At 42.0% G+C, this 22,259-nt stretch overlaps 1 protein-coding gene across 2 annotated transcripts in view; it reads right to left on the reverse strand.

Annotated features, from left to right (window-relative positions):
• The window catches only part of ZNF236 (zinc finger protein 236), a 461,432-nt gene that overhangs the window by 15,116 nt on the left and 424,057 nt on the right, over positions 1-22,259 (reverse strand). The window lies entirely within an intron of this gene.

The raw sequence follows: 22,259 nt of genomic DNA on the forward strand, positions 1-22,259 counted from the left end.
TGCCTCAAAACACATTCTGCTACTCTTCCAGATTATAGGGATAACACATGTGTGAGGCTATTTCACAGTCTAGCCACATTGAAAGGCCCACAATCCAAGACCTAAAAGCATTCTAAGTGCATACATTACACATTCAATTTCCTGATTATCACATTTATGGAAGCACCCAAAAAAAAACCCACATTTTAGGAAATAAACACCCCAAGGGTACATTTTTAAGCAGCATGGTGTGTCTTTGAAATAATTTTTTGGCCAACAAGTTTTTGTAACATGCGGAGAGAAAATGAAAATAATTTTTTTGTACACAAAGTTGTCGATTTAATAAGATATTTTTTCCACACGGCATTGCTTCAAGGATAAGCAATGAGCCCAAATAGAAGTCCATATGGTTCCACTTCCCCCTCTGTCTTTGCCATGGATACCCCCTAAAAAACATTCAAAAACTACTGCTTTACCCTCTCCATTATTATCACTTCTTAAAATTTGGGATCATTCAATAAAAACTATAACTATTTCGACCATTGACCCCAGTTCTGGGCAACCCAGGTTTTCCACCATGACAGTTTAGACAGGGACAATTCAAGTGGACCTCTTTCTCAATTTCACTGAGAGCAATTTAAAGTCACTAAGGGAAATGCTGGAGGGTTCAGAATAACTGCAAGGAAATTGGTAGGAATATTTCCAACTTAGCAAGGAAGGGACCAATACACAGACCTTTTACATGTTTTAAAAAGTTATGTTTAGGGACGCAGGCTCCTTCCCAACCAATTTCAACTATTTATGCTTTACTGTTGCCGGCCTCAACCCCAAGAGTACCATACTATATAGCTGAGTGGGAAAGGGAATTGGGGAGGACAATCTCACAGGAAGACACCACAAACGTATTTATGTGGACACATATAATGTCCTTAGTTCGTAAAGTACAAGAAAAAAAAAAAACTTTAAACTAATATCAAGATGGTATCAATATCTGGTTAGGCTGCCCAAAAATGTCTTCAAAAGTCAAAGATCTGCTGGAGGTGTCAAACAGATCTGGGCACATTACTCCATTTGTGGTGGACATGCCCAAGAATTGCACCCTTTTGGACAACTATGTTCGATGTATATGAATTTATAAGGAATAGAGAGGTTGTTTGTATGCCGCAGGTAGCATTGTTGTCTATCCTTACGGCTCTGCTAGCGAGGTCAAGGAGGGACTCCCATGCTTTTGAGTCATGGCCGCAAGGGCTGTTATACTGAGATTTTAGAGATCTCCTGACCCAACGGGAATGATAGAGTGGGTAGAGGAAATGCAATATTTGCGGAGAATGGAAGAATTAACTGCAATGATAAATGACAATTGCGAGACTTTCTTAAAGTATGATCCCCATGGAAATCTTTCTGTGCATCCTCAAAGATGAGGGAGTTGTTGGAAGTAATGTACATTCCAAAATAGTTAATTGGGGGCGTGGGGGCACAGGCGGAGATGATGGGAGAGAGAGGAGATAATTATATTGTTCTTTGCCTTATTTCTCTTTTTTTTTTCTTCCCCAAGTGGCTAGAGGTTGGGTTAACGAAGGAGAATTCTTCTCTTTATGGGAGACTCTAAATGTATATGTGATAAAAATAAATAATAAAAACAGCGCTGGCAAAAATAAATAAGTGCAAAGAACTGTTACAGCTGCTGGATGCAAGTGCTACAACTTGATAATTATACAGAAAAAAACACAGCGCTGGCAACTGGCACATGAAATGGTGAATTTAAATGTAACTACAAACGTGCTCGATGGATCGAGTGACATATAGTGAAAGTGAGATAAATCGGTTTGGAAACAAAAACATTGGCATTAGAATATACCTCAATATTTAGCAAAATAAATATATATGCACATAATCAAATAAAAAAATCCAGGATGGGTGTAGACATTCCTCAGGATAAGACCCACTAAGCAGTAATGGCAGACTTCCAGCTCCTTAGCCAAGGTTTGCATACAGTCACCTGAGATGCTGCAGCGGTTGCAGGAGAATGGAATGAGACTTGGACTGCTGTCACTGGGATATAACCTTGAAAGCCGCGGACATCATATTCCACCCAAAAAGATATGAAAAAAGATATGGTGTAATACCGTAGGGAAGAGGATCAGATGCGCATAATAGCGCTACTCACAGAATGGAGACTGCAAACAGGCATTCAGAATTGTCCATGAACGCCGCTATGATAGCGTGCGTTCCACAAAGAACAGGAAACCACGTCACTGGTTACGAACGTGAGCCGGATATTGCGTCGATGCGTTTCGCCCCTCAAAGACGCCCTGGTGGGGCGAAACACGTCGACGCAATATCTATCTACACCCATCCTGGATTTTTTATTTGATGATGTGCATATATATTTATTTTGCTAAATATTGAGGTATAGTCTATTGCCAATGTTTTTGTTTCCAAACAGATTTATCTCACTTTCACTATATGTCACTCGATCCATCGAGCACTTAGTGCAATTTTGTAGTTACATTTAAATTGACCATTTCATGTGCCAGTTGCCAGCGCTGTGTTTTTTTCTGTATAATTAAATGTATATGTGGGCCTCTCTATGATATTGTAGATTGTGGTAGATTTATTCAGGAATAGAGGGACACATAATTGAAGACTATGTAAAAGACTGTGTTTGTGTTAATACTGATGCAAAACTTCAATCAAAATTATAATGGGAAAAAAAAAATAGATAGAGTAATTTAGATTACAAAAAAAAAGAAAGAAAAAAGGAAGTTATCAACCTGGTCTTTACCTCACAAGAGAAAAAGTTGCAAAGTTAGTATTACAACATTGTATGTTTATTGGTTTCCTGAACCATACTGACGTTACCTTAAAGTAACACTCATTTTATCTGATAATATGGCACTTTTCTCCTTTGCCTTCTCAATATTAGGGCTATTGAAAGCTATTGCCTGCATATGTTTAAGTCTTTGCATGTACAATGTAAAATTGGTATAAAGACTATGGAAATTGGAGCAATTATGGGAGAATATGTTGCATCTCACAAAATGTATCATGAAAAAAACTACCTTTCTGAGCATGCAGTAAACATTTTTTTCTACTTAATGACATTTATTAAGAAGATAAAAGCACACAGGAATTGTTAGGATATGAAGCTTGCACATTTATTACGACAATGAAATTATAGGCAGAGGTTTTTAGAGGTTCTTAAGGAACAGCAAAATGCAACTGCACAACAAATCCATTTGTGAACGTTCTTCAATACAGAAGCAAATTTATCCTAATTGCTCTGAAAATGAACCCTATAATAATCCTAAAATCGCCTACCACAAAAACCACCAAAACACAGCCTATGATCCATAGTCCAGGGAATAAATAAGGTGACTATATTTTGACTATATCAAAATTCTTCACAAACCAAAAAATGGTAAACGCTAATAAACCAAAAAAATGGCAACACACTATATACATGTCCTGCTCAAACAAAATTACTATTAACTTTATTTACATTACTACAGTGCCTTGGAAAAGTATTCATACCCCTTGAAATTTTCCACAGTTTGTCATGTTACAACCAAAAACATAAATGTATTTTATTGGGATTTTATATGATAGACCAACACAAAGTGGTACATAATTGTGACATGGAAGGAAAATGATAAATGTTTTCAACATTTTTTACAAATAAATATGTGAAAAGTGTGGCGTGCATTTGTATTCACCCCCCTTTACTCTGATACCCCTAACTAAAATCTAGTGGAACCAATTACCTTCAGAAGTCACCTAAGTAGTAAATAGAGTCCACCTGTGTGTAATTTAATCTCAGTATAAATACAACTGTTCTGCAAAGCCCTCAGAGGTTTGTTAGAGAACCTTAGTAAACAAACAGTATCATGAAGGCCGGGGAACACACCAGACAGGTCAGTGATAAAGTTGTGAAGAAGTTTAAAGCAGGGTTAGGTTCCATCACCTGAAAATGGAAAGAGTATGGCACAACTGCAAATCTACCAAGACATGGCCACCCACCTAAACTGACAGGCTGGGCAAGGAAAGCATTAATCAGATAAGCAGCCAAGAGGCCCATGGTAACTCTCGAGGAGTTGCAGAGATCCACAGCTTAGGTTAGAGAATCTGTCCACAGGACAACAATTAGTAGAGCACTGCACAAATCTGGACTTTATAAAGGGGGCAAGAAGAAAGACATTGTTGAAAGAAAAAAGCCATAAGAAGTTTGTGAGAAGCCATGTGGGGGACACAGCAAACATGTGGAAGTGGGTAGATAGTAAGTGCTCTGGTCAAATGAGACCAAAATTTTACTTTTTGGCCTAAAAGCAAAACGCTATGTGTGGCGGAAAACGAACACTGTACATCACCCTGAACACACCATCCCCACCGTGAACAATGGTAGTGGGGATGCTTTTCGTAAGCAGGGACAGGGAAGCTGGTCAGAGTTGATAGGAAGATGGATGGAGCCAAATACAGGGCAAATTTAGAAAAAACCTGTTAGAGTCTGTAAAAGACTTAAGACTGGGATGGAGGTTTACATTCCAGCAGGACAAAGACCCTAAACATACAGCCAGAGCTACAATGGAATGGTTTAGATCGGAGGTCAGCAACCTGCAGATCTGGTAGATCGCGGCTTGGGCTTGCTGACCCGCCATCCCAGAGCATTAGAGTGCAATGCAGAGGGAATACTTGTAAAGTTGTAGTTGTAGTAGGGAGCAAGAGCTGCAAAAGCTGATGCCTCCTCTGTAGTGCTGGCTTCTGTCCCATGCAGAGTGATACCAACTGCATTCTATCTCTTATCCTGGCTAGTGATCTCCAGAGTGGTGCCAGCAGCAAGAAAGAAGAGGCCGAGAACATGGATACCAAACATGACATGCTTTAAAACTGCACACAAACGTGCAGTGGCAACAAAATAAATACATTTTTTAAAGCCTTTAAAAGCCTTTACAGGTTACCACTTTAGATTTACAGAGGAGGTCTACTGCTAAAATTACTGCCCTCAATCTGACCTTTGCGGTGATACCTCACATGCATGGTGCAATTGCTGTTTACATTTGACGCCAGACCGACGCTTGCGTTCACCTTAGCGCGAGAGCAGGGGGGGACAGGGGTGCTTTTTTTTTTTTTTTTTTTATTAATTTTTTTGCTTTTTTATCTTATTTTTAAACTGTTCCTTTCATTTTTTTTTTTTTTTAATCATTTTTATTGTTATTTCAGGGAATGTAAATATCCCCTATGATAGCAATAGGTAGTGACAGGTACTCTTTTTTGAAAAAATTGGGGTCTATTAGACCCTAGATCTCTCCTCTGCCCTCAAAGCATCTGACCACACCAAGATCGGTGTGATAAAATGCTTTCCCAATTTCCCAATGGCGCTGTTTACATCCGGCGAAATCTAAGTCATGAAATGCTCGTAGCTACCGGTTTCTTAGGCCATAGAGATGTTTGGAGCCACTCTGGTCTCTGATCAGCTCTATGGTCAGCTGGCTGAATCACCGGCTGCATTCTCAGGTTGAGACAGGAGAGCCAGAGAAAAACACAAGAGACGGTGGGGGGGGGGGGCATTCCCTCCCACTGCTTCTAAAAGTAGTCTAGTGGCTAATTAGCCGCTAGGATTGCTTTTACATGAAAGCCGACCGCTGGCTGAAAAGAATGATACCAAGATGATACCTAAACCTGCAGGCATCATTCTGGTATAACCACTCAAAGTCGTGAATGGCGTACCTGAAGACAAAAAATGGTTAACAATAAAACACAGTAAACGGTAAAGTATAAAAAATTGCATACCTGAAAAGCAAACATTATAAAACATAACAATAAAACATTGCAGAATAGAATACAGTAAAAAAGAGCAGAACGATAGAGAGAGAACAGAGAGCGAGATTGAACAATAAAACAACAACTATTTTTTTTTATGTTATATATATACATATTTTTTTTTTACACTTTTTTTTGTAACTAACTTTTATAACTGTAACCGGTTCTAGGTTCGGGTCTCTCAAAATGCGATGGCATCTTGGGAGACCCTGTGAAAGTGTGCCTAGTCTGTGCAATGCTGTACCCTACGCTAATACTCAACTAGTGTATGGTAGCGTTCAAAACATTCACCAATGCAAAGACCAGGATTGTCAGGACAGGAGAGACAATAATAGCGGGTGTCACGCCTATATCCACGACACAACATCTTTTTTGGGGGGGTTCGTTGGGTAGGGGTACTCGGGAGGACATAAAGAAAATGCCTCTCATGCAGCCGACTGCATTTGGTTGGGGATGTGAATGGGAGAAGTACGGGCGCTGAAGAAGTGGTGGGTTCCCAATTAGGATTGGCGAATGTAGCAGGAAGGGTATTATGGGCACGACGGGCCTGTGTTTGTCATCTTCTTGGTGGCAGCGGGACACTACTTGTGCTTGCCACCTCACCAGCTCGAACTGCACTTATGGGACTCGCCACGTCACCAAGTGTTACTGCAGTGCTGGTTTGACTACGACCGGGGTGTACTAGGCCGCTGGTGCTTGCTAGTTCACCAAAACGCTACCAAAAAAACTGTTAGCGATCGCAGGGATCAGGCCTTACTCTGCGAATGCTGCAGTTATGCGTTTAGTGTTTTGTAAGTGTCAGTGATCGATCGATACTGAACTTGGGTGGGCTGGGGTGGGCCGGGCGGAGGGGCAAAACGCTGGTGCTAGCAGGTATCTGGGCTGATCCCGCTAACACTGCGTTTTTGGGAACCCTAAACTGCTGGGGACACTAGTATAGATCTGATCGGATCAGATATTGATCCGTTCAGATACTATACCACTAAGGGAGGCGTACGGTGCGTGCGTGGGTGTTATCGGTACTGTCGCTAACCTGACACTGCCTGGGGCTGGTGCTTGCCAGTTCACCAAAATGCTACCAAAAAAAAATGTTAGCGATCGCAGGGATCAGGCCTTACTCTGCGAACGCTGCAGTTATGCGTTTAGTGTTTTGTAAGTGACAGTGATCGATCGATACTGCACTTGGGTGGGCCGGGGCGGGCGGAGGGGCAAAACGCAGGTGCTAGCAGGTATCTGGGCTGATCCCGCTAACACTGCGTTTTTGGGAACCCTAAACTGCTGGGGACGCTAGTATAGATCTGATCGGATCAGATATTGATCCGTTCAGATACTATACCACTAAGGGAGGCGTATGCTGCGTGCGTGGGTGTTAGCGGTAACCTGGCGCTAACCTGACGCTGTCTGGGGCGACGCATATCACCGCCGGGCGATCAGGGGGCTAAACCTTTATTCGGTAATAAACGGCGGGTGCCCTGACACTATAAAAAATAAACAAACTAACCAGCATCACCCGTAACGGTTATACGGTGATCAGTGGTGAAAGGGTTAACTAGGGGGCAATCCAGGGGTTAAAACATTTATTAGGTAGTATATGGGGGTCTCTGACGCTATAAAACGCTGACGGCGAACCTAAATATTTACCTCCCTAACTAGCGTCACCAGTGACACTAATACAGCGATCAGAAAAATGATCGCTTAGCGACACTGGCGATGGGGGTGATCAAGGGGTGGGGTGATTGGGGGGTGATCGGGGGTGTAATGTGTGCCTGGCATGTTCTACTGTGTGTGTGTGTTGGTGCACTCACATTACAGTCTTCTCTCCTCGGCGCCGGAACGGAAAATACCGAGCCGAGGAGAGATGACATAATTTCCTCTGCCTCTGTGTACTATACAGAGGCAGGGAAATGATCCCATTGGCTGGGAGCGATCGGGAGGGGGGGCCACGAATGGATGGCCTCCCCCTCACCTCCGATCGCCGGGGGACAAATGCCGACCGCCTCGGGCACCGGGGGGGTCTGATTGGACCCCCCTGCCCACGGGAGGCAGATTACGTACAGGTACGTGATTCTGCATGCCCGTGCCATTCTGCCGACGTACATCGTTGTGAGGCGGTCGGCAAGTGGTTAATTGGTAAGGGGGTTAAAGTAGTCCATAGTAGAAACCTGGTTGAAGATAGTCCAGGGTTAGCCAATGCTGGAGTATATGGGCCAGGGGTTGAAGAGATACCAAACTTTCGCATAGTGGAATCCCAAACTTTTAATAATGATAATGTCAAAGGTGAAAGTGCTTGTCTGGAGGGGCATGATTCAGGCATTATCCACAGAAGGGCGGGCAAAGGGACAGGTGTTATTTGTTGCTCAATAGTTACCCACTGTTTCGTTTTGCTGTGGTAAAACCAATCCACTATTCTAGTCAATACGGATGCTATATGGTATAGTTCCATATGCGGTAACCCTGTTCCCCCCTCTGTTTTCCGCTTTGCTAAGATGTCGTAACGAAGCCTAACCGTGTAATTTTGCAACAGATACCTTAATAAGCTAGACCGTAGTGAATGGAAGAACGCCCTCGGGAGCATTATAGGTAATGTTTGATATACATCTAAGAAACAAGGTAAAATATACATGTTATATATCGCCATTCTCCCTAACCAGGAGTGTTTCCCCCTAGCCCTGAGTTGAAGTTGATTAATCACGTAGTTCAGCATAGGCAGATAGTTCAGTTCATATATCTTTTCTTCTGTAGACACGATATTAACACCCAAGTATTTAATAGAATGAAGTTCCCACTGAAATGGGAAATTAGTTTCCAATGTTTCTTTCTCAGTTAACAGTAAAGTTGCTGTAAAGTCCAAATTGCTCTAGTTCATGCAAAATGCTTGGAAAAGCTATTCTTGCGTTAGATATGCTGTATATATAAGTAGATCATCTGCAAAAATGCTTAATTTATAAGAGCTATTGGCCACCTGAACTCCGTGAATAGAGGGATTAGACCGTAAAGCCATATCCAGACGTACCATTGCCAAGATGTATAGGTATGGTGATAATGGGCAGCCCTTGCATGTCTTGTTATAAATATTAACGGGTCGGGACAATATTCCGTTAACCCTTATCTCGCTAAAGGAGCGGTATATAAAGCCATTATTTTTTGTATAAATACCACCGGGAGAGCTACTTGTTTCAGAGATGCTACCATTAACCTCCAATTAGATGCGGAGAAGGCCTTCTCCACATCTAATGAAAGGAGGGAAAGTGGTATCTTGGTTTTCTGGGCATATTGTATCAAGAAACTTGTCTTTAAGATATTGTCCTGTGCTTCTCTATTTGTAACAAACCCCACCTGATCTAAACCTATTAAGGAAGGAATCACGATTTGTAGGCGCATAGCTAAAATCTTTGCAAAAATTTTCAAGTCCACATTTATCAGAGCATTGAGTAGGATCTTTTTCTGTTTTTAGAATAAGGGTGATTTGTGCTTCCTGTGTTTGCTTGGCAAATGAGCAGTGTGACTTAATTTAATTATAAAGGCCACAAAGAACAGGACCAAGGAGCGTCACAATACTGCTTATAGAAGAACCCATCTGGTCTCGGGCTTTTACCTTGTTTTAAAGATTTTATTGCCTGATTAATTTCTTATAGTGAAAAAGGGGTCAAAAGGCTTTTCACCTCTTCCTCTGTTATACATGGTAAATGTATGCTTAATATAATCAGAATGTTGAGAGTAATTAAAACGCTTTGCGTTAGCTATATTTGTGTCCCTTAAGTTATAGAGTGAGGAATAATAGTCATGGAAAGTAGAAGCTATTTGTTCCGAAGCGTGTACAAGGCCTCGCTGTGGACAGTGAATTTTTGAGATATAGCGCCCAGATTGTTTTTTAGAAATGGAGCGTGCTGGAGCTTTAACCACTTAAGGACCGCCTCACGCCGATTTACGTCGGCAAGGCGGCACGGGCAGGCAAAATCACGTACATGTACGTGATTTGCCTCCCGCGGGTGGGGGGTCCGATCGGACCCCCCCCCCGCCGCCCGAGGCGGTCCAGTTTGGTCCCCCGGCGATCGGAGATGAGGGGGAGGCCATCCGTTCGTGGCCCCCCCCTCGCGATCGCCGCCGGCCAATCAGATCACTTCCTTTGCTGCTGTATGCTAAACAGCAGCAAAGGAAATGATGTCATCTCTCCTCGGCTCGGTATTCGGTTGCAGCGCCGAGGAGAGAAGACATCAATGTGAGTGCACCAACACTACACAACACAGTAGAACATGCCAGGCATACAAAACACCCCGATCCTCCCCCCGATCGCCCCCCAATCACCCCCCCCCCCCCCCCCCTGTCACAAACTGACACCAGCAGTTTTTTGTTTTTTTTGTTTTTTTTTCTGATTACTGCATTGGTGTCAGTTTGTGACAGTTACAGTGTTGGAACAGTGAGTATTACCCCTCTTTAGGTCTAGGATACCCCCCTAATAAAGTTTTAACCCCTTGATCACCCCTGTCACCAGTGTTGCTAAGCGATCATTTTTCTGATCGCTGTATTAGTGTCGCTGGTGACGCTAGTTAGTGAGGTAAATATTTAGGTTCGCCGTCAGCATTTTATAGCGACAGGGACCCCCATATACTATCTAATAAATGTTTTAACCCCTTGATTGCCCCCTAGTTAACCCTTTCACCACTGATCACCGTATAACCATTACGGGTGACGCTGGTTAGTTCGTTTATTTTTTATAGTGTCAGGGAACCCGCCGTTTATTACCGAATAAAGGTTTAGCCCCCCGATCGCCCGGCGGTGATATGCGTCGCCCCAGGCAGCGTCAGATTAGCGCCAGTACCGCTAACACCCACGCACGCAGCATGCGCCTCCCTTAGTGGTATAGTATCTGATCGGATTAATATCTGATCCGATCAGATCTATACTAGCGTCCCCAGCAGTTTAGGGTTCCCAAAAACGCAGTGTTAGCGGGATCAGCCCAGATACCTGCTAGCACCTGCGTTTTGCCCCTCCGCCCAGCCCACCCAAGTGCAGTATCGATCGATCACTGTCACTTACAAGGCACTAAACGCATAACTGCAGCGTGCGCAGAGTCAGGCCTGATCCCTGCGATCGCTAACAGTTTTTTTGGTAGCATTTTGGTGAACTGGCAAGCACCAGCCCCAGGCAGCGTCAGGTTAGCGCCAGTACCGCTAACACCCACGCACACACCATACACCTCCCCTTAGTGGTATAGTATCTGATCGGATCAATATCTGATCCGATCAGATCTATACTAGCGTCTCCAGCAGTTTAGGGTTCCCAAAAACGCAGTGTTAGCGGGATCAGCCCAGATACCTGCTAGCACCTGCGTTTTGCCCCTCCGCCCAGCCCAGCCCAGCCCACCCAAGTGCAGTATCGATCGATCACTGTCACTTACAAAACACTAAACGCATAACTGCAGCGTTCGCAGAGTCAGGCCTGATCCCTGCGATCGCTAACAGTTTTTTTGGTAGCGTTTTGGTGAACTGGCAAGCACCAGCGGCCTAGTACACCCCGGTCGTAGTCAAACCAGCACTGCAGTAACACTTGGTGACGTGGCGAGTCCCATAAGTGCAGTTCAAGCTGGTGAGGTGGCAAGCACAAGTAGTGTCCCGCTGCCACCAAGAAGACAAACACAGGCCCGTCGTGCCCATAGTGCCCTTCCTGCTGCATTCGCCAATCCTAATTGGGAACCCACCACTTCTGCAGCGCCCGTACTTCCCCCATTCACATCCTCAACCAAATGCAGTCGGCTGCATGAGAGGCATTTTCTTTATGTCCTCCCGAGTACCCCTACCCAACGAACCCCCCCAAAAAAGATGTCGTGTCTGCAGCAAGCACGGATATAGGTGTGACACCCGCTATCATTGTCCCTCCTGTCCTGACAATCCTGGTCTTTGCATTGGTGAATGTTTTGAACGCTACCATTCACTAGTTGAGTATTAGCGTAGGGTACAGCATTGCACAGACTAGGCACACTTTCACAGGGTCTCCCAAGATGCCATCGCATTTTGAGAGACCCGAACCTGGAACCGGTTACCGTTATAAAAGTTAGTTACAAAAAAAGTGTAAAAAAAAAAATATATATAAAATAAAAAAAAAATTGTTGTCGTTTTATTGTTCTCTCTCTCTATTCTCTCTCTCTATTGTTCTGCTCTTTTTTACTGTATTCTATTCTGCAATGTTTTATTGTTATTATGTTTTATCATGTTTGTTTTTCAGGTATGTAATTATTTATACTTTACCGTTTACTGTGCTTTATTGTTAACCATTTTTTTGTCTTCAGGTACGCCATTCATGACTTTGAGTGGTTATACCAGAATTATGCCTGCAGGTTTAGGTATCATCTTGGTATCATTCTTTTCAGCCAGCGGTCGGCTTTCATGTAAAAGCAATCCTAGCGGCTAATTAGCCTCTAGACTGCCTTTACAAGCCGTGGGAGGGAATGCCCCCCCCCCACCGTCTTCCGTGTTTTTCTCTGGCTCTCCTGTCTCAACAGGGAACCTGAGAATGCAGCCGGTGATTCAGCCAGCTGACCATAGAGCTGATCAGAGACCAGAGTGGCTCCAAACATCTCTATGGCCTAAGAAACCGGAAGCTACGAGCATTTTATGACTTAGATTTCGCCGGATGTAAATAGCGCCATTGGGAAATTGGGGAAGCATTTTATCACACCGATCTTGGTGTGGTCAGATGCTTTGAGGGCAGAGGAGAGATCTAGGGTCTAATAGACCCCAATTTTTTCAAAAAAGAGTACCTGTCACTACCTATTGCTATCATAGGGGATATTTACATTCCCCGAGATAACAATAAAAATGATAAAAAAAAAAAAAAAAATGAAAGGAACAGTTTAAAAATAAGATAAAAAAGCAAAAAAATAATAAAGAAAAAAAAAAAAAAAAAAAAAAAAGCACCCCTGTCGCCCCCTGCTCTTGCGCTAAGGCGAACGCAAGCGGCGGTCTGTCGTCAAACGTAAACAGCAATTGCACCATGCATGTGAGGTATCACCGCGAAGGTCAGATCGAGGGCAGTAATTTTAGCAGTAGACCTCCTCTGTAAATCTAAAGTGGTAACCTGTAAAGGCTTTTAAAGGCTTTTAAAAATGTATTTATTTTGTTGCCACTGAACGTTTGTGCGCAATTGTAAAGCATGTCATGTTTGGTATGCATGTACTCGGCCTAAGATCATCTTTTTTATTACATGAAACATTTGGGCAATATAGTGTGTTTTAGTGCATTAAAATTTAAAAAAGTGTGTTTTTTTCCCCAAAAAATGCGTTTGAAAAATCGATGCGCAAATACTGTGCGAAAAAAAAAATGAAACACCCACCATTTTAATCTGTAGGGCATTTGCTTTAAAAAAATATATAATGTTTGGGGGTTCAAAGTTATTTTCTTGCAAAAAAAAATAACTTTTTCATGTAAACAATAAGTGTCAGAAAGGGCTTTGTCTTCAAGTGGTTAGAAGAGCGGGTGATGTGTGACATACGCTTCTAAATGTTGTGCATAAAATGCCAGGACAGTTCAAAACCCCCCCAAATGACCCCATTTTGGAAAGTAGACACCCCAAGCTATTTGCTGAGAGGCATGTCGAGTCCATGGAATATTTTATATTGCGACACAAGTTGCGGGAAAGAGACAAATTTTTTTTTTTTTTTTGCACAAAGTTGTCACTAAATGATATATTGCTCAAACATGCCATGGGAATATGTGAAATTACACCCCAAAATACATTCTGCTGCTTCTCCTGAGTATGGGAATACCACATGTGTGAGACTTTTTGGGAGCCTAGCCGCGCACGGGACCCCGAAAACCAAGCACCGCCTTCAGGCTTTCTAAGGGCGTGAATTTTTGATTTCACTCTTCACTGCCTATCACAGTTTCGGAGGCCATGGAAAGCCCAGGTGGCACAAACCCCCCCCCAAATGACCCCATTTTGGAAAGTAGACACCCAAAGCTATTTGCTGAGAGGTATAGTGAGTATTTTGCAGACCTCACTTTTTGTCACAAAGTTTTGAAATTTGAAAAAAGAAAAAAAAAAAAATGTTTTTTCTTGTCTTTCTTCATTTTCAAAAACAAATGAGAGCTGCAAAATACTCACCATGCCTCTCAGCAAATATCTTGGGGTGTCTACTTTCCAAAATGGGGTCATTTGGGGGGGTTTTGTGCCACCTGGGCATTCCATGGCCTCCGAAACGGTGATAGGCAGTGAAGAGTAAAATCAAAAATTCACGCCCTTAGAAATCCTGAAGGCGGTGATTGGTTTTCGGGGCCCCGTACGCGGCTAGGCTCCCAAAAAGTCCCACACATGTGGTATCCCCATACTCAGGAGAAGCAGCTAAATGTATTTTGGGGTGCAATTCCACATATGCCCATGGCCTGTGTGAGCAATATATCATTTAGTGACAACTTTGTGCAAAAAAAAAAAAAAAAAAAAAAAATTTCACATTCCCGCAACTTGTGTCAAAATATAAAATATTCCATGGACTCAATATGCCTCTCAGCAAATAGCTTGGGGTGTCTACTTTCCAAAATGGGGTCATTTGGGGGGGGTTTGTGCCACCTGGGCATTTTATGGCCTCCGAAACTGAGATAGGCAGTGAAGAGTAAAATCAAAAATTTACACCCTTAGAAATCCTGAAGGCGGTGATTGGTTTTCGGGGTCCCGTACGTGCCTAGGCTCCCAAAAAGTCCCACACATGTGGTATCCCCGTACTCAGAAGAAGCAGCTGAATGTATTTTGGGGTGCAATTCCACATAGGCCCATAGCCTGTGTGAGCAATATATCATTTAGTGACAACTTTTTGTAAATATTTTTTTTTTTTTGTCATTATTCAATCACTTGGGACAAAAAAAATAAATATTCAATGGGTTCAACATGCCTATCAGCAATTTCCTTGGGGTGTCTACTTTCCAAAATGGGGTCATTTGTGGGGGTTTTGTACTGCCCTGCCATTTTAGCACCTCAAGAAATGACATAGGCAGTCATAAACTAAAAGCTGTGTAAATTCCAGAAAATGTACCCTAGTTTGTAGACGCTATAACTTTTGCGCAAACCAATAAATATACGCTTATTGACATTTTTTTTACCAAAGACATGTGGCCGAATACATTTTGGCCTAAATGTATGACTAAAATTGAGTTTATTGGATTTTTTTTATAACAAAAAGTAGAAAATATCATTTTTTTTCAAAATTTTCGGTCTTTTTCCGTTTGTAGCGCAAAAAATAAAAACTGCAGAGGTGATCAAATACCATCAAAAAGAAAGCTCTATTTGTGGGAAGAAAAGGACGCAAATTTCGTTTGGGTACAGCATTGCATGATCGCGCAATTAAAAGTTAAAGCGACGCAGTGCCAAATTGGAAAAAGACCTCTGGTCCTTAGGCAGCATAATGGTCCGGGGCTCAAGTGGTTAATGCATTTGTTACCATATTCATAAAGAACTTGCACATTCCCTATATTTAAAAAAAGCTTTATCAAGCAGAGAGCGTAGTTTGACCCGCTTTTGTTGAAGAAGTTGAAAAGTAGAAGCATCTATGTTTAATTTATGTTTTAATTCTAATGCATGAATTTTCTTGAATAAAGTAGTTATTATAGAGGTCCTTTCTCTCTTCAATCTAGCACCGTGGGAGATCAATACTCCCCTCAGTACACACTTCAATGCTCCCACTTTATCGTAGATGCCGTTTTATCATCCTTATGGTCTACCAAAAAAGCTGAAACTGTCTCTACTATTTCTTGCTTTGTTATTGAATCCTTTAATGAATTCTCGTTTAACCTCCAGGTAGGTTTGGATTTACATATAGTTTGAAGTTTCACTGAGAAATATAATGGGAAGTGATCTGACCACATTTGTACACCTATCACAGACCTTGGTAGCCAGTCTAACATATGATGAGAGACTATCAAGCAGTCTATACTGCTGTATGTTTTAAAAGAAGCTGAATAGCATGTGTAATCTTTATCCAAGGGATGTAGAATGCACCAAACATCCACTAATTGGAGTGAATGAAACAAACGCTTCAGCCTATTCAAACGTAAGAAAGAAATTTGTGATTTACCCATTGAATTATCCATTAAAGGATCCAAGGTTATGTTCAGGTCACCCCCTAGAATCATTGAGCCCTCTTGAATTCTCTAAGCTTGCTTTTTATAGTAGTTAACATAATTGCTTGTCCTTGATATAAGGCTTACCTATAGGTACTGTAAATATTTCCTAAACGTGCACCGTTTAGGAGATATTTACTGTACATACAGCCGTTTACATCATTGGTGCATGCAGAGTCCTGTGCTGTAAATGGCGGCTCCCGCACCATACGCAAGAGTGATGTCATTGCGGCTCCAGCCACTCACACAGGCGGAGTCGGCAAACCCAGGAGGAAGACCGGGTGAAGATTGAAGCGTTGACAGCTCAAAGTGGGAAGGCTTTGTTCTTAAGGTAAGATCAAAAAGAAAAGCTGCATACTAATGATGTCTTCACAGGCAAAACTTTATTCAGCAAACAAACTTCTGCACATTGTTCTGCCCCCAGGAGCACCACTCTAAACTCTCTATGACTAATTCCAATTTGTGAAACATATGAGAAGGGTGTTCCTGGGGGCTGGACCAAATGCTAAAGTTTATCATCTGATTAAAGTTTTGCCCATGAAGACATCATCAGTGTGCAGCTTTTTTTAGGATTATACAAAGCACTTTTCCTTGATTAGAAAAACCATAAGCACAATAAATTACATAAAAGGGGGCAAAGGGACTATGTAGGATCTTTGACTACTTCAGTTTCAGCACCTTAATATCCTTAAAGTATATATACTTTAGATTTGGATAAGTAGCACCCTCTACCTTAGGTAGATTCAACTAAATCAGGGGTGTTCAAACTTTTTTCAAAGAGGGCCCGATTTGATGAAGTGAACATGGGTGAGTGCCGACCATTTTGCCTGACATTAAAATTCTGTCAATGTGTGTTCGTTCGAGCACTAATACACTGCCCAACAAGAATTATCTTGCCTTTGTGGCTGTGTGTGAGTAGAGATGAGCTTGGGCGTGTTATTTGGATATACCGTATTTATTGGCATATAACACGCATCTTCACTTTAAGAGGGAAGTTTCAGGAAAAAAATGTAAATTTTAAATAAAGAACTGTGAAGCAAAATAAGGGTCAGTGCCAATCTGCAGCCTCACAAGTGCCATGAATGCAGCACCCCCATTGCCATGAATGCAACCCCACCATTGCAACGAATGCAGTGCCACCATTTCCATAAATACAGCACCCCCACTGCCAGGAATGCAGCACCCCCATTGCCAGGAATGCAGCACCCCCATTGCCAGAAATGCAGCACCCCCATTGCCATGAATGCAGTCCCACCATTGCCAGGAATGCAGCACCCGCCATTGCCAGGAATGCAGCACCCGCCATTGCCAGGAATGCAGCACCCGCCATTGCCAGGAATGCAGCACCCGCCATTGCCAGGAATGCAGCACCCGCCATTGCCAGGAATGCAGCACCCGCCATTGTCTCTTTAATACAAAGTCCCACCTCCTTTGATGGACTGAACAGTCGTCCAATGGCAGCACAGGAGATGGGACTTCCTATTACAGAGGCTGCCATGTAAACAGGAAATTCTCCTGTGCATACGGCACTCGTCCTGCCTCCTCCCTGTCCCCTCCAAGGCAGCCAGCATGTATATCTTTTGTGCCCCTGGCGCTGGGAGATCGTTGGGGGTCACAAAAGATATATATGTCCAAATAACCAGGCGGGCCGTTCAAAACCGGAACGCGTGCCGCGATTGGCCCGTGGGCCGGACTTTGGACATGCCTGAACTAAGGCAAAAGACTTGTGTGTTTGCCTGCAAATTCAGCTTTAACAAGTGCCGTTGTCAATAGCAACCAGCCAGGACTGTCAGTATTGCTGTTCCTGCTACCCAGTCACCCCAACCAGTAAAGAGAAGGGAGGTATCACCGCTCCAGGAGGATCGACCAAAGGTAAATCTCTTCACCAGTTAAGAAGCCACAGGTGCAGGCAATGCATATAGCAAATAGATAAAAAGTAGTTCTGGACAGCCGCACTCTGAATATGCCTTTTATTCAAAAACTACAAACAAAAACACATGCCACAGCAGAACAAAAGAGCTAACGCGTTTCACACTATATGTAGTGCTTAATCATAGCTAGCAATCACAAACATAAGAATTCTATAAATACTCTTTGTGGTAACCCATGTGACTATGCCCAAAGACCGGCTAATTGGTTGATAAATTTACAAAATTAACATGTGAATGGGTTCCGATTTCATTGGTCATCAAGAGTTACAACTGTGAACTGCTGTGAATAAAAATAAACTTTAACTCTGAGGCTCGATTCACACAGGGGCAACACGACTTCAGCGCGACTTTGTACCGCGGCTTCAGCGCGACTTCAGCAAATTACAAGGCGACTTGAAGTCGCCTCCATGACAGGCGACTTCGGCTGTGGCCAATCACAGGGCAATCAGCTCTCTGGGAGGGAGGGGGGGAGGGAGGGGTTTTCCCTGCAAAGTCGCTTGACTTTACAGAGAGATCCGACTTGGAGGCGACTTCCATTGATTTCTATGGTACAGGTCGCCTACCAAGCCGGATCAAAGTAGTACAGGGAGTACGCTCTGAAGTCGGAGCGACTTCAGTAGTGTCTATTAAGACGCTAGCGTTCACTCCCATTGAATCTATTTCTGGGGCGACTTGGGGCGACTTGAGGGCGTACAAGTCGGATCCCAAGTCGCCCCAGTGTGAACCGACCCTGAGTGTGATTGAAAAAATAGGATATGAAGAAAAAATGTAAAAAAAAATTCATGTGCAAAATGTTTGTAAAACAAAAGTGAAAACCGTGTAAATAGTGAATAATATAGAGATATGAAGAATTTGTGAAGAACGCCTAAATAAACGTGAAGATAATGATATGTGTGTATGTATACGATGAGTTGAAATAAATAATGATGTTGTAATTTGGATATGTGAATCAATATGAGTAGATCCGTAGTATATAAGTAACTAATGATTAGTGATTAACAAACCAGTGTGGATAAACATGGTGATACAGGTATTCCTACATATTAACCACTTGCCGACCGCCGCATGCCGATGTACGTCCCTACTTTGGGGACGGATATCGTTGTTATGCCATAACCCCAGTATCCCTGTGTTCGGCCGGCGGTCAGCTACAAGATAAAAGTGATCTCTGTGGCGCATTTACTGCAAGATCACTTTTATCGGTGGTGGGAGAGGGGCCCCCCTCCCGCCTCGATCCTCCGCTGCTTACCGGAGCCGTCCGCAGCGGCGGAGGCGATCGCGTCCTCTCACTTGCTGTGCATGGAGACGAGTGAGGGTAAGATGGCCCCCACCCGTCTCCATGATACTGCAGGGCGGAAGCGATGTTAAAACGTCACTTCCGCACAATGCGTCTTAAAGGCACATTTTTTCAATGTCATTTTTTCAAATGACACTTTTTTTTTTTTTTATTGCATTTAAGTCCACATATGAGATCTGAGGACTTTTTGATCCCAGATCTCATATTTAAGAGGACCTGTCATGTTTTTTTCTATTACAAGGGATGTTTACATTCCTTCTAATAGGAATAAAAGTGATCCAATTTAAAAAAAAAAAACAAAAAAAAAAAAACAGTGTAAAAATAAATAAAATCAAGTAAAATAAATAAGGAAAAAAAAATTTTTTAAAACGCCCCGTCCTGACAAGCTCGCATGCAGAAGCAAACACATATGTGAGTAGCGCCCGCATATGAAAACGGTGGTCAAACCACACATGTGAGGTTTCGCCGCAATCGTTAGAGAGAGCGCAATAATTCTAGCCCTAGACCTCCTCTGTAACTCAAAACATGCAACCTGTAGAACTTTTTAAACGTCGCCTATGGAGATTTTTGAGGGTAAAATTTTGACACCATTCCATGGGCGGGCGCATTTTGAAGCGTGACATGTTGCACAAATACGGTGTGAAAAAAGTATTGCAATGACCGCCATTTTATTCCCTAGGGTGTTAGAAAAAAAATAAAATTGATAAGGTTTGGGGGTTCTAAGTAATTTTCTAGCAAAAAAACAGTTTTAAACATGTAAACACCAAAATCTCAAAACAAGGCTGGTCCTTAAGCGGTTAAATAAAAGTGAAGATATAAACACCAATATCTACAGGTAGACTTCACTAAGTAATTCCAATTAGTATATTTATCATTCATCAGATTTATATATGTATATGCTGATGAAAGTAGAAACACTGATACAATAGATGTGTATACGTGAGAAAGCAAGAAAGTAATACAACACGTGTGTGTATATTATAAGGTGCCAATAGATGGCATGAAAAAATATAAATGTTTGTTCATGTTCACTTAATGGGCTCATATAATTCCTCTTTCTGCTTATGCATAAATATACCGAATTGTTTAGGCTTCATAATAATAATCTAAAATAAATAAATGTAAAATATACATATAAGACAACCAGTACATATCAAAATAAAGGCCACTTATACTAGGTATCTTAATTGAATAACATAAATCATAAAAACAAATATAATCACTTAAAAACTGCACCAAAATCTATAATGTGCACTCATGGACACCTAACCCCACTTCGTTCTGAGTGCACCAAGCTTGATTAAAGTCAAAAACTATTCTATATACGGTACATATATCAAGTACCATTAATGTGGCTCTCAGAATGCTCCAAAAAAAAAAGTGGAGAAGGTGTACACATGAAATAATACCTAAAGCTAGATGCAAATCTAGATCTATGTATAAACAGAACTCTTAATTAGTTTTCCCAAAAGTTCTGTTAATATCTAAAAATATAAAAAAATATATATAAATATATATAAAGCTGGAACCTATACCTCAATACATATATCTACTGTAACCAACAAGTGTGGAAAATGGAAGGTTAAGGTGATAGTAGGTAGCGGTGTTGATGATGGACCGCTACACCAATACTATACTGTGGGAAACACATCAATAAACAAAGCCACTCTTTATTACTTTAAAACTTTGAAGCTGCAGTAGGCAAAGACCTAAAGATTGAATTGTATATGGATTAGAGACCATCCTTATGTAGTAAACACATCTATCATATCAGTGTTTATACTTTCATCAGCATATACATGTATACAATATCTGATGAATGATAAATATACTTTATTGGAATTACTTAGTGAAGTCTACACGTAGATATTGGTGTTTATAGATTCACTTTTATTTAATATGTAGAAATACACATATCACCATGTTTATCCACACTGGTTTGTTAATCACTAATCATTAGTGATTAACTATTGCTGGAAAAAAACATCATCATTGCTGGAAAAAAAATTTTAAGCAACAGACAGCATGGGTTCATGAAAGACAGAAGTTGTCAGACAAACCTGATTTCTTTTTATGAAGAGGTAAGTAAAACCTTGGACAGAGGGGTGGCTGTGGACGTGGTTTATTTGGATTTTGCAAAAGCGTTTGATACAGTTCCGCACACACGGCTCATGTGTAAGTTAAAGTCTACAGGCTTGGAAATATCAGTTTGTAAATGGATAGAAAACTGGCTAAAAGACAGAATTCAGAGAGTAGTGGTTAATGATTCTTACTCTGAATGGTCTAAGGTTATCAGTGGTGTACCCCAAGGTTCAGTGCTGGGACCCTTACTCTTTAATATCTTTATAAATGATATTGGATCTGGGATCAAAAGTAACATTTCTGTCTTTGCAGATGACACCAAGCTATGCAGTGGAATAACGTCCTTACAGGATGTCTCCAATTTACAAGCTGACCTCAATGCTCTGTCTAATTGGGCGACTATGTGGCAGATGAGGTTTAATGTTGAGAAATGTAAAGTTATGCACTTGGGGGCTAAGAATATGCATGCATCATATATGCTAGGGGGAGTACAACTGGGGGAATCTGTAGTGGAGAAGGATCTGGGGGTTTTGGTAGATCATAAGCTCAATAATAGCATGCAATGCCAAGCTGCGGTTTCCAAAGCGAGCAAAGTTCTTTCTTGTATTAAGAGAGGTATGGACTCCAGAGAGAGAGATATCATTTTGCCCCTGTTCAAATCATTAGTAAGACCTCATCTGGAATATGCAGTTCAGTTTTGGACACCAGTTCTCAAAAAGGATATCGGGGAACTGGAGAAAGTGCAGAGAAGGGCAACCAAACTGATAAGAGGCATGGGGGAGCTCAGCTATGAGGAAAGATTAGAGGAACTGAATTTGTTCACTCTTGAGAAGAGGAGAATAAGGGGGGATATGATCAACATGTTTAAATATATAAGGGGTCCATATAGTGAACTTGGTGTTGAGTTATTCACTTTACGGTCAACACAGAGGACAAGGGGGCACTCTTTACGACTGGAGGAAAAGAGATTTCATCTCCAAATACGGAAAGGTTTCTTCACAGTAAGAGCTGTGAAAATGTGGAATAGACTCCCTCCAGAGGTGGTTC

Source organism: Aquarana catesbeiana, linkage group LG05 (assembly GCF_042186555.1).
Source record: "Aquarana catesbeiana isolate 2022-GZ linkage group LG05, ASM4218655v1, whole genome shotgun sequence".
Taxonomy (NCBI): domain Eukaryota; kingdom Metazoa; phylum Chordata; class Amphibia; order Anura; family Ranidae; genus Aquarana; species Aquarana catesbeiana.